This window comes from Corapipo altera, unplaced genomic scaffold (genome assembly GCF_003945725.1).
Source record: "Corapipo altera isolate COAL_440 unplaced genomic scaffold, ASM394572v1 138, whole genome shotgun sequence".
Lineage (NCBI taxonomy): Eukaryota > Metazoa > Chordata > Aves > Passeriformes > Pipridae > Corapipo > Corapipo altera.
The window spans coordinates 464,867-475,544 of NW_020885036.1; the positions used below are offsets into that span (position 1 = coordinate 464,867).

At 56.2% G+C, this 10,678-nt stretch overlaps 1 protein-coding gene across 3 annotated transcripts in view; it reads right to left on the minus strand.

The window, feature by feature from the left end:
- Window positions 1-10,678, minus strand: part of LINGO3 (leucine rich repeat and Ig domain containing 3) — a 32,974-nt gene that overhangs the window by 13,051 nt on the left and 9,245 nt on the right. The gene's annotated exons all lie outside the window — the stretch shown is intronic.

Sequence of the window (10,678 nt, forward strand, 5' to 3'; positions counted from 1 at the left end):
TCTATCTATCTATCTATCTATCTATCTATCTATCTATCTATCTATCTGTCTGTCTATCTATCTGTCTATCTATCTATCTAAATATAACATTATGTATCACTTTGTACCCTGAAGGATCCTCCTGGAACCAGGAGAGAGTCTTAGCCCAGCACTGCTACGGACAGCTCTGGCTGGAGCCAAGGGAAGACACAGCAAATGCTCTTTGGGAATCACGTGTGGGGATTTCAGGAGGAGATGGCACCCACCAGCTCCTCAGGAGTCCTCTCATTTAGGGGGATTCAACCCAAATTTGGAAGTATGTGTCCATGCTCCCGTTTCCACTCCCTGGGCACTTTGTGGGGTCGACAGAGGCTCCCAACACTTCTGCAGCAGATGCTGAACACCAACCTACAGGCAAATGGTTTGCTACAGTTTTACTAAAGCATTTTGAGCTCTGTGGATTAAGTTTAACTTGCCTGTTACAAAGAAAGAAGGAATTTAAGGAGCTTCTTCTGGAGGGAAATCCAGCTCCTCCTGGTTAACACCCAACAAATATCCTAGACTCAGCTGCACCCACACAGAGGTGCTGCTGTTCTGGCTCAGCAGCTGCTCTGGCCCCTCAAGACCCCACTCCAGGTCCCCACTTGTCTCTGCCCCTGCTCTGTCTCTGCCCCAGGGGCAGCAGTGGCAGCCAGGGAAGATAATTCCTGCTGAGAGAGGCTTAGGACCCTGAGCCAAAGGAGCTTTCCAAGGCAGGGATTTGCTGGGAACGGTGGAGGAATGAGGAGCCGGCTCTGCAGGGCAGCCAGACCTGGGGGCACAGGGCTCACACCCCCTTAGGGGCATCCCTGGAGCCAAGAGCTGTTCCCAGAAGGATGGGTGCTCCCCATCCCCATGTGCTCCTGAGACCTCCAGCACCATCCATGTGCTGCTCTCCGGTGGGTGAAACCTCACTTTTGGGGTTCCTGAAGAACTGAGAGTGCACAGCACTCTGGAAAAGATAAAATTCCTCCAGGAAAGCATCACTACCCCAAAGCCAAAGTCAGAGGGATCCCTCCAAAACCCACCAGCTCAGTCTCAGCTGAGCAGACACCACGTGGAGGGTTCCACTTCCCTGCCACCCCCAAGCCGGGGGTCCTGCAGAGCCCCCGGGGGTGGGAGGCAGCAGGACTTGAGCCAGGGAGTGACAATCCCAGCTCATTCCCTGCTCCAGAAAACCTTCCTCTTGTCCACACTGCCTGCGTGACCCAGACTCCTCCCTTGGAGGGCAAACACCCATTCTCAGCTCCCAGAAGGTCCCAATGTCACTGGGACACGCTGAGCCCTGTCTGGTAGTCAGTGGCAGGGATGCAAACGCACATTCCATGTGGGATGCACAGAACTCCAGCAGGGATTCACCCACCAAAAGGGCAGCACTAACCCCCCCATTAACAACCAAAATCTCCTGCCCAGGACATGCTGGAGTCTGCAGGTGGAACCAGGGGATGCAGCAACCTCTCCAGGCTGGAGGCCATGGCAGGAGGCAGGACTGGGACAACAGGGACAGGGAGCTCTCCAGGGCTGGCAGAAGGATGGGAAAAGCCCAAGATCGCAGGCAGGATCACTTCTCCTCAGCACAGGGGGCTGATGCACTCACGGGTAGGAGGAACTCACACCCAACACCTAAAACATCAAGAGTGACCCAAACCAAGCCCTGCTGTGGAGAAATGAGCCAGGAACAGCCCGGCCTGCCCTCAGCACCTCTGGGGGAGCTTTGTGGCACCACCAGCAACTACACTGGAGGACTAAAATCCTGTAGGTACTAACATCTCCTGTGAACTAAAATCCTGTGGGTACTGACATCCTGTGTGTACTGATATCCCCAAGGATTTTGCCTCGAGGGGATCCAGAGGGATCCCAGCTCCACAGGGACGATGCACAGAGATCTGTTGGGGATACCTGGCACTGGCAGTTGCTGTGGGGCTGCTCCAGTGCCTGAGCAGTGTGACAGTTGGGAAGGAAATGGGTTTGTTTCCCACTGCAGTGAGACGTCCCATGCTCTGGTGTTCCAAGGGTGATGCAGGAGGCACCATGGGTGATGCTCGGAGCCATCACCACTCAGGGCTTCAATACAGTCCCAACAGAGCAGCTCAGCTGCTGCTCCTGGTGGCCAGGCTCCAGCTCTGGGGATGGATAAAGCAAAATTTAAACCAAATTCCGGCAAGCTGGACCTACCCATGTGTTTACTGCAAACCTGCTGAGAGCAAATTGCTGTAAAGCCAAACGTGCCCAGCTCCCAGCACTGCCTGGCCCCTCCTGCCCTCCCTGCAGGCAGCCAGGCATGGAGAGGCTTTGCTTCCAGACCTGTCTGAGCATTGGGAATGCTGGAATTTAAACTCACTTTAGAGACCACCTGGGCTTGGCTTGTTATGTGAGCCCATCATTCCCAGCCCTGGGAACAATCAGGGGCTCAGCTGATGGTCTTGGCATTTGTTTTTGGCAGCTCCCGTGTCACTTAGCAACCTCTGTTTCAGGTTACCTCCGCGGTTTTTGTCTGCAAATACACTTTAATCCCTGTGAAAGGGGACCCACCAGCACGTGGGTGAAGTGGCTCAAACCTCCCCCAGTCCCACCCCCGACACCAGCACAGCTCCCTGGCTCTGCCCGTGTTTGTCCCATCAGGGCAGCTGCCACTGTCTGGCCCCTGGGCCTTGTATTTTAAGGAATATATTCTTAAAATCTGTATTCTAACTCCTTCCTAGGCTGCTCAGTGGAGGAGCCAGGGGATGAGTCTCCTCCCCCCTGGGAACAACATGGGACCACCATGGAGGAGAGAGCAAGTTCCCAGGGAAAGTTCTGTGCATGGGAGACTCTTGAAGCAAAGCCAAAAGCCAAACAGGCCCAGGTGTGCTGAAAATCAGCAGAGACACTTGTACCCCCAGAGGACCAGACCAGGATGGCTGAGTCAAGCTCTTCTAAGGCAGGAGCATCCCTTGGGATGAGCACATCAACTCTTCCAGGCAAGGCAGCAAATCTGCAGAGAGCTGCAGGAAGGGTCCTGGGGGTCCTGGTTGGTGGCAAGATGGATATGAGTCACCAGTGTGTCCTGGGACCAGGGACAAGACCCAGGGAAGGGCTGGAGCTTTGCCAGGGGGGTTGGGATGGATCTCAGGGAAAGGTTCTTCCCCCACAGGGTGCTGGGGCACTGCCCAGGCTCCCCAGGGCAGTGGGCACGGCCCCAAGGCTGCCAGAGCTCCAGGAGCGTTTGGACAACACTCTCAGGCACAGGGTGGGATTGTTGGGGTGTCCTGGGCAGGGCCAGGAGTTGGGCTGATGATCCCTGTGGGTCCCTTCCAGCTCAGGACATTCCAAGAGTCCCTCAACACCCCTGATGGTGCCCAGGATCCAGCCAGCACTGCACTGCCCTGGCATCCAGGAGCAGGGAGCAGTAAAGCCAGAGACTTTTGCTCATTAATGTAATTAATGTCAGACTTCCCAGCCAGCCAAGCTTCCATTTGACCTTTAGTTACTGGAATATGAACAATAAAAGTGACACATTATCACCGAGGAGGTGTCAGGGGCTGCTCATCTGAAACCCTCGGTGAGATCCTCTCCCAGTAACAGGCCCCCAAAAGAGCAAAATGTGGAAAACCAGCAGGGAAAAGAGGAAAAATTCAGCTCCACCTGCTCCCAGAAGCACAGCAGGGACAGGGCATCTCCCAGATTCTGGAGGGGCACAGCCAGAAAGCACCTCAGGGAGAGAAATGGAGAGGAAAAATTAGGCAGAGCTGTTAAAACATGGAACAAAGGGGAAAAGACCTGTTTCTGAAAAGCCTTGGGAAAGAGGGAAGTCACTGGGATGGAGGCAGCTGTGCCAGGCTCCAGTGGCACATGATGGAGCCAGCATGGACAGGATCCCAGTCCAGCATGGAGTGATCCCTGACAGGGATGGCCCTGCCTGGGATGATCCAAAATTCACAAGGCAGCAACGGCCCGACCCAGAGGGAACCTCAGGGCATGGAAAAAAACCTGGCAGCCTTGGTGGGAGGTGTGTGGTGAGGGAATGAGCCTGACCCATCAGGTCACAACCCTGTCTGTCACTGCAACAGCAAACAACCCAGGCCTGGCTTTCCAGAGGTTGCCAGATGTTGGTGCAGGGCTGAGCAAGGCAGGGCAAGAGGCAGTGGTGCCAAATCCCAGCGGGATTTGTCGGGAACTGCTTTGCCACAAGGCTGGTGCTTGATGCAAAAAACACACCCTGAAGGTAAGAAAGGCAACTGCTTCCTGAACTGGGGATGGAAAAGGTCCACGCTCCACAATAACTCCTGGAGTGACACCCCGGGGCACAGTGGGCAGGGCTGTCCAGCACCACCTGCTGTGGTTCCTTGGGAGCAGCCCAAAGGTTCCAGCTCCACGTCGGCCCCGGGCATGAGGACTGAGGAAGGATTATTCCCCCCCTACATTAGTCACACTTAGTTAATATTCCTGCTTATTGAAAAAGGTCACAATTTCGATCTCATTTATGTCACTCCACCTTCCCTTTGCAGTTGCAGGGTCCTGCTCGTTTTCCATCCCTAATTAGTGTTTAATTATGTGGTCCCTGCTCCATTCCAGCACCAGACAGAGGTCCTGGCCACACGGCCTCCCCTGGGTCTCCAGCGAGGAGATGCCCCATGGAAAGCTGACCCAAGAACAGCCTTTTTCCCCTGGCAGCACGAAGGGAACCAGATGGACTTTCCTTCCAATTTAAATGGAAAAATACAAAAATAGCTCATTCTGTCAATATTGAAGGGTTGGTGTCCAGCTGTCCCAAGCACCGGGAAGGTCACACTGGGTGACCCTCTGGAAAAAGAGGCCAGAAGCACCAACCACTCTCGTGGTTTGCTCCTCTGGCTGCACTGGGTTGGAATCAGCAGCCAGGGCACAGCTCTGGGCATTGAGCTCAACACCTCCCACTGCCCCTGAAGGGAATCAAAGCCCCTCACTGATGTGAGGTGTTACACCACGGGGATGTGGCTGATGGAGTTTGGATGCTCAGCCAGAGCCACTTTAGTTCCCCTGCTCTGCAAACCTCTGCTGCTGACCTGTGAGGGGCACCACAAGGATTGTGCTCATGAGGCCTTTTGAAGATGGAAAGGGCCTTCCCAAGCCTGCCTGAATCCTGCTCAATCCATCCATGGTCCATCCCCTGGGGCAGCACAGCCTGACCAGTCTGTGTCCCAGCTCAGGCTCCTGGTGCCACATGGCCAGATGAGCTGGTCCCACCATGTGCAGCTCATCAAGGCCTCCTCAATTATTTCAGTCTACAATTGAACCCTCTCATCCACCTGGACTGAAACAGCAGCCTAATTGAGTAGGAAAAGCAAGCAGGGCCTTGAAGGGGATTTTTCTGGAGATGCCAAGGCTGGAGCTCAGGTGCATCCCCTGCCCTGCTCCAGGTCCACGTTATCGCTGCTCCTTCCCTCCTGTGCCTGCTGTGGGAAACAGCCACAACGTCCCCACACTCCCAACTCTGAAGCCAGCAGGTTCCTCAGCCCCAGGCAGGAACAGGACCATCCCCACCTCCCAGGCTCATCCCAGGTCCCCCACAAACCTCCCTGAGCTTCCTGGGAACATCGGGGTCCCTGCGACCTGGCAGGTGCTCAAATGCACCCAGGGCAGCAAACGGGGCAGAGGGACAATATTTGGTTTAAATTTTTCCTCTATTCCCTTCCCATTAAATATTTTCTCTCCTCCTTTCCAAGAACCTCCTTTATTTCTCCCCATCTCCCTCTAGCAACAGTCTCTTGGAGAAACAATGAATTTTTAATAGGAGGGGGCGGTGGGAAGAGGCAGACCCTGAGGCAAAGAGAGAAAGCATTGATCTGTTAAATAACCCGCATCATCACCAAAGAACATTTTAGGGAGAGGGAACCACATGAGGGGCCACACAGCCTTGGGCAGGGTCACAGACGCCCCATCAGGATGATGCCACACAAGTTCCAGGCTGGGTGGATCCTGCTCAGAGGAGCTTTCCCAGCCACTCCACACACACACTTGGGTCTGGGTGTGCAAGACCCCGAAGAGGGTCTTGCAACTGTGGGTTGTCCCTCTGCAGCACCTTCCCCAGGAGGGTGGGGAGGCCCTGGCACAGGTTGCCCAGAGAAGCTGTGGCTGCCCCATCCCTGGAAGTGTCCAAGGCCAGGCTGGACGGGGCCTGGAGCAACCCTGGGCTAGTGGAAGGTGTCCCTGCCCATGGTAGGGGGTGAGATGGGATGGGCTTTAAGGTCCCATTGTGGGATTCTGTGATCCCAAAGCTGACCTGTACCCACCTGCTGGTCCCTGCATCCCACTCAAAGCCTCCCCAGGCTCTGCAGGGCCAGGGAGCTGAGGATGCCCAGCTCCCCTCCAGCAGTGCCTGGCCCTGTCCCCCCATCACAGGCTGAGCCTAAATATAGTCCCTGGTTCTCTTTCCTTGTAGTGCTCTGAGTGAAAGTCCTTTCCCATGAACTCACTGTTGCTTAATAAAGCACAAACCCTCAGAGACCTTGATGCTGGGCTGTGTCACTTTAATTGTCAGTGACACTTGTTCCTCTCCACTCCAGTCTGTGGCTGCTGCTATTTTGGTTGGCACATCAGGAGCTGAACGAGGTCCATGCTGGTGAGGGCTGGGACAGCTCTAAAAACCAACCCCACATGATGGATAGGGCTGCAAATTGCAGCCAAGCTCATGGTGGTGGCATGAAAAATGCAGGGGGATGAAGGCAGGGAAGCCAGGGAAGAGCTGGGCTGAGCCAGAAGGTGCGGGAAGGAGGAGGGCACGTGCCAGGATGGCTTTGCTGCTCAGGGAGATGGATGGATGCTGCCCCTGCTCCCAGCCTGGCACCTGGGATCCCAGCCATGGGGTGCCTGTGGGGATGCCAAGGCACTGTGACAGCCTGGGGAGCACAGCCCAGACCCTTCATGGCTGGCTTTTCCAGTTCATCTCCAGGGAAGCTGTTCCTCGCAGTCTGCCCAAATTATCCACCCAAGTCCCAGCTATTCAACCACACTGGGATGACTTCTGCCCTGTTTTCCATGAAGAAGAGGGAGGGGCAGTCCCTGCCTGGGACCAGGGAGGGCTCCCCACTCGGACAAGTGCCACTTCCCTGCCTTGCCACCCACACCAGTCCTGGCCCCATGTCCTGCCCACCCTGCAGACCTGGAGCACTCCCGGGTTCCAGCACAACCCCAAAGGACCACGAACTCAGGCAAAGGGATCCAGAGGAGAAACCAGCACAGGCCATTGCCAGTGGCTCAGCAAGGCTGTGGTCCAGCCTCACTCCCACATCCCCTGAGCCAAACCTTGTGGAAGGATCTGCTTCAAGGTAAACCCTATGAAAACTTCCCCAACAGCCTCCCAGAAAAGTCCATGGATAACATCCGAAGCCAATCCCTCTCCCTCCTGCGGCCAGAGCCAGCACAGCTCTCGCGGCATTTCCGAGCACTCTCATGGGTTTTATTCCTTCATCTCCTCTCAAACCTCTGCTCTGAACATTCCTGCCCTCCCCTGTTCATTTTGGTGCTTTCCCAGGACTCCCAGAGTGGCCCTTTGGGCTCTGGTGGCAGCACCTTCTGCCCCTCTCTGCTGCAGTTCTGCCCACAGACCAGAGAGATGATCTGTGATGCTCCTTCCACCCTGCTCGGACAATTCCATCCTGGATTTACAGCCACAGACACTCCCAGGCAGCAGAAGCTGGGCTGTCTGAGGGAATGTGTCAACCTACAAGGCCAGGCCTCCAGACTAAGCCAGGCCTCCAGACTAAGCCATGTACAGGCAGGGAAACCGAGGCCTGGGATGCACGTTGAGGGGTTTTGCAGCCTCGTGGTGAGTCTGTGTGTCTGGGGACAAGCTCAGGCACGGCCTCACTTGGCTCCTGCTTCCCTTCACTCTGAAATGTGAGATTTGGGACTCGGGGAGATGTTGCTGGTGACAGGCATCCCACCTGGGCTGCCCACGGCGCAGCGAGCCGGCGGCGCGGGAATTGCCGCTGCCCACGCAAAACGCTCCTGGCCACGTGCTCCACATTCCCAACGGTATTTCCAGGGCTACGGCAACAGCTCACTCCCATCCCGGGGATGGGAACGCAGCAGCCACACTGCTCACATCTCGTGGAGCAGCCCAACTCCTCCTGCCTTATGGCAGCTCCACTTCCCCGTGCTGCCGAGCAGAGAGGGACCACCTGCTCCTGGTGGGAAACAGGAGTGAGGTGACAACCAGAAACTGGGGGAAAAAAGAAAATCAATGAATTTAAAGACTTGAAACAGTTTTAAAGAATTTAAAAAATTTTAAATCCATTAAACATGGATTTGAAGACTTGAAAAGCCAAGCACATTCGCAGACAGCGCCTTGTCCGTCTGTGCCATCGGGCTTTGAGGGCAGGGTTTAATTGGGGGCTGTGCTGCTGCTGGAGGGAAGTGCAGTGATTAGGTTTGGGCCTTAGAGGGAGGGATGAGTTATCTGGTGCTGCAGGATTAGCACAGCTAATAAAAGCAGACATTCCTGAGTTCTAAACACTATAAAATAGGAAAAAAGCCCCTGGCCCTGCTATCTTCGGCGAGGGATCATCCCCTGGGAAAGGCTGAGCCTGGCAGCAGTGGGAGATGGGGCAGGATCTGCCCTGGCTCTGCCACCACAGCGAGTCCCTGGCACAGCCACGTCCCATCCCAGGCACCAACACCAAGGGGAGTGAAACATAAAACAACCATCCTGTTTCTCTGGTCTTCTTGCTCCCTCCTCCCAACAGGACAGGATAAAAGCAAAATGTACTGATTTTTAAGCCAACTCTGTCCAGAAGCTGCTTTTCCTCCTGCTTCCCTACACTGGAGGGAACAGGTTTGCTCCCAGCTCTTGGAATGCTTCTCTGGCTGCTTTATAGGCTGGACATTGTGTTTGAGGGCATCTTCCCCCAAGCTCAGCTCCCAAACCAAGGGCTTTGGGGAAGGCCCTAGACATTCAAGTGGATTTCTGCAACCTCTGAAAACCACGAGAAATCTTGGGGTGACTAGAAATCCCCTCTCAAAGCTGCTCTGGTCACAACTCACCTGGCACTGCCAGTCCTCCAGCAGCAAGAGGCAGCAGCTCCGCTCCCTCCCCTCCACCTCAGCCACAGGACTGCCAATGATAAATACATCGGCTCAAATTAAAGCAGATCAATCCCAGGCTGCCAAACTGGCTGCTCCCCAACTCATCTGGAATTATTTTTCCATTTAAAGGACATGCCCCGTGTTTCCTGCCATGTCCCTGGAGTGCCAGGACCTTCTCCTGTCTCCATCCTGCAGCACAAGGGGTGAGGAAGCAGCAGCAAAGGGCAGAGGTTTGGGATGCAAAGCCTCAAGGTCGCCCCTTTACCAAAGGGTTGTCAAAGGGTTCACCACATGCATTTTTAAGGTCAGCAACAGAATCTGTCCCTGGCTTTAAGGACACACATGACTGTGTCACACTGAGCTGCTGTTCTGGGAGCCGCTGGGCAACTCTGCTCTTGTCGGGCTTTTTGGCTTGAATTCCTGGTGTTTTGATCGAGAGGTTTGTAGGAACTTTCCCTCTCTGCACGAGGCTTTTCCCATGGTGTCACCCCGTGGGGCTGGACCTGGGTTTTGGGGTGCTCTGCTCCAGGCAGGACTGTCTCTGTCCCACGGGGCGAGAGCAGCACCACGCTGGCAGTCGAGACCAGCCATGACACTAAACAGCAACTGGGAGCTCTGAGAGGCCCAGGCTGATCTTCCTCAGGCCACCAAGCCTCTCCAATCCCAGCCAATTCCCAGGGTCCACCCGCTCTGGCTCCGATGCTCTTCCCTCTGAAGGGGTTTGTGCTCTGGGTGCTGCCAGGCTGCAGATCCTGGCACTGATCCGCTCTCCAGCTGTCTGACATCCACTCTGCCTGCTCCTGTCATCGCTCTCCCCTCCTGGTTGCTCTTTTCTCCTCCCCAAACCCTCATCTCAGGGTAAGGCTGGGCATGAACCTGAGCAGCTGCTCCCCTGCAGTCGCTGCCTGTGCAAACGCCGCGGGATTTAGAGCACCTTTTGTCAGGTTTTAGCTCAAATCCGCTTTGCAAGTGGATTAAGGAACTGGCACAAAAGTACTCTGGCTGTGGAGTGGGAAGAGGCAAGGCTGCTATTCCAGCACGGCAATAGGAGCCAGGGATGCTGCGCTTGCTGCCTGCTCCATTTCCCCGAGAAACACAGCCCGGTAACACCCGCGGTTAAACCAGCCCTGGGATTTCTGACAGGAGAATCTGCCTAGCCCTAAAATCCAGGATGCTGAGGGAAGGGGCAAGCAGGGCCCCAGGGTGGCGAGGAGGACCTGCAGCACCCGAGGGGGGGGAAACAGGAGCCAGAGGAGATGGGAAAACCCTTCCCGACGCCTGGCGATGCTCAGACCCGCTCGGCTGTGGCAGGAAAGGGGCTGCGAGCGGCGGCCCCGGCGCTGCCGGGCGGGGGGGCTGCGGTACCGGACCCCCGGGAGCGCGGGGCAGGTGCGGGCTGGACACCCCGCGCCGCAGCGAGACCACCGAGACCCCCGGTACGACCCTGCGCGGGGGCACAGCCGGGGGCTGCGGAGGGGCCTGGCGGGTGGGCACAGCTGGGCATCCCCCCGGAGCCGCTCCGGAGGCGCCGGGGGCAGGCGGAGGAGGGCGACAAGAAGGTGGGTGGGTGACCCCCGTCACCCACGTGTGCGGCCCGGCCACGACCCCCCTCCCC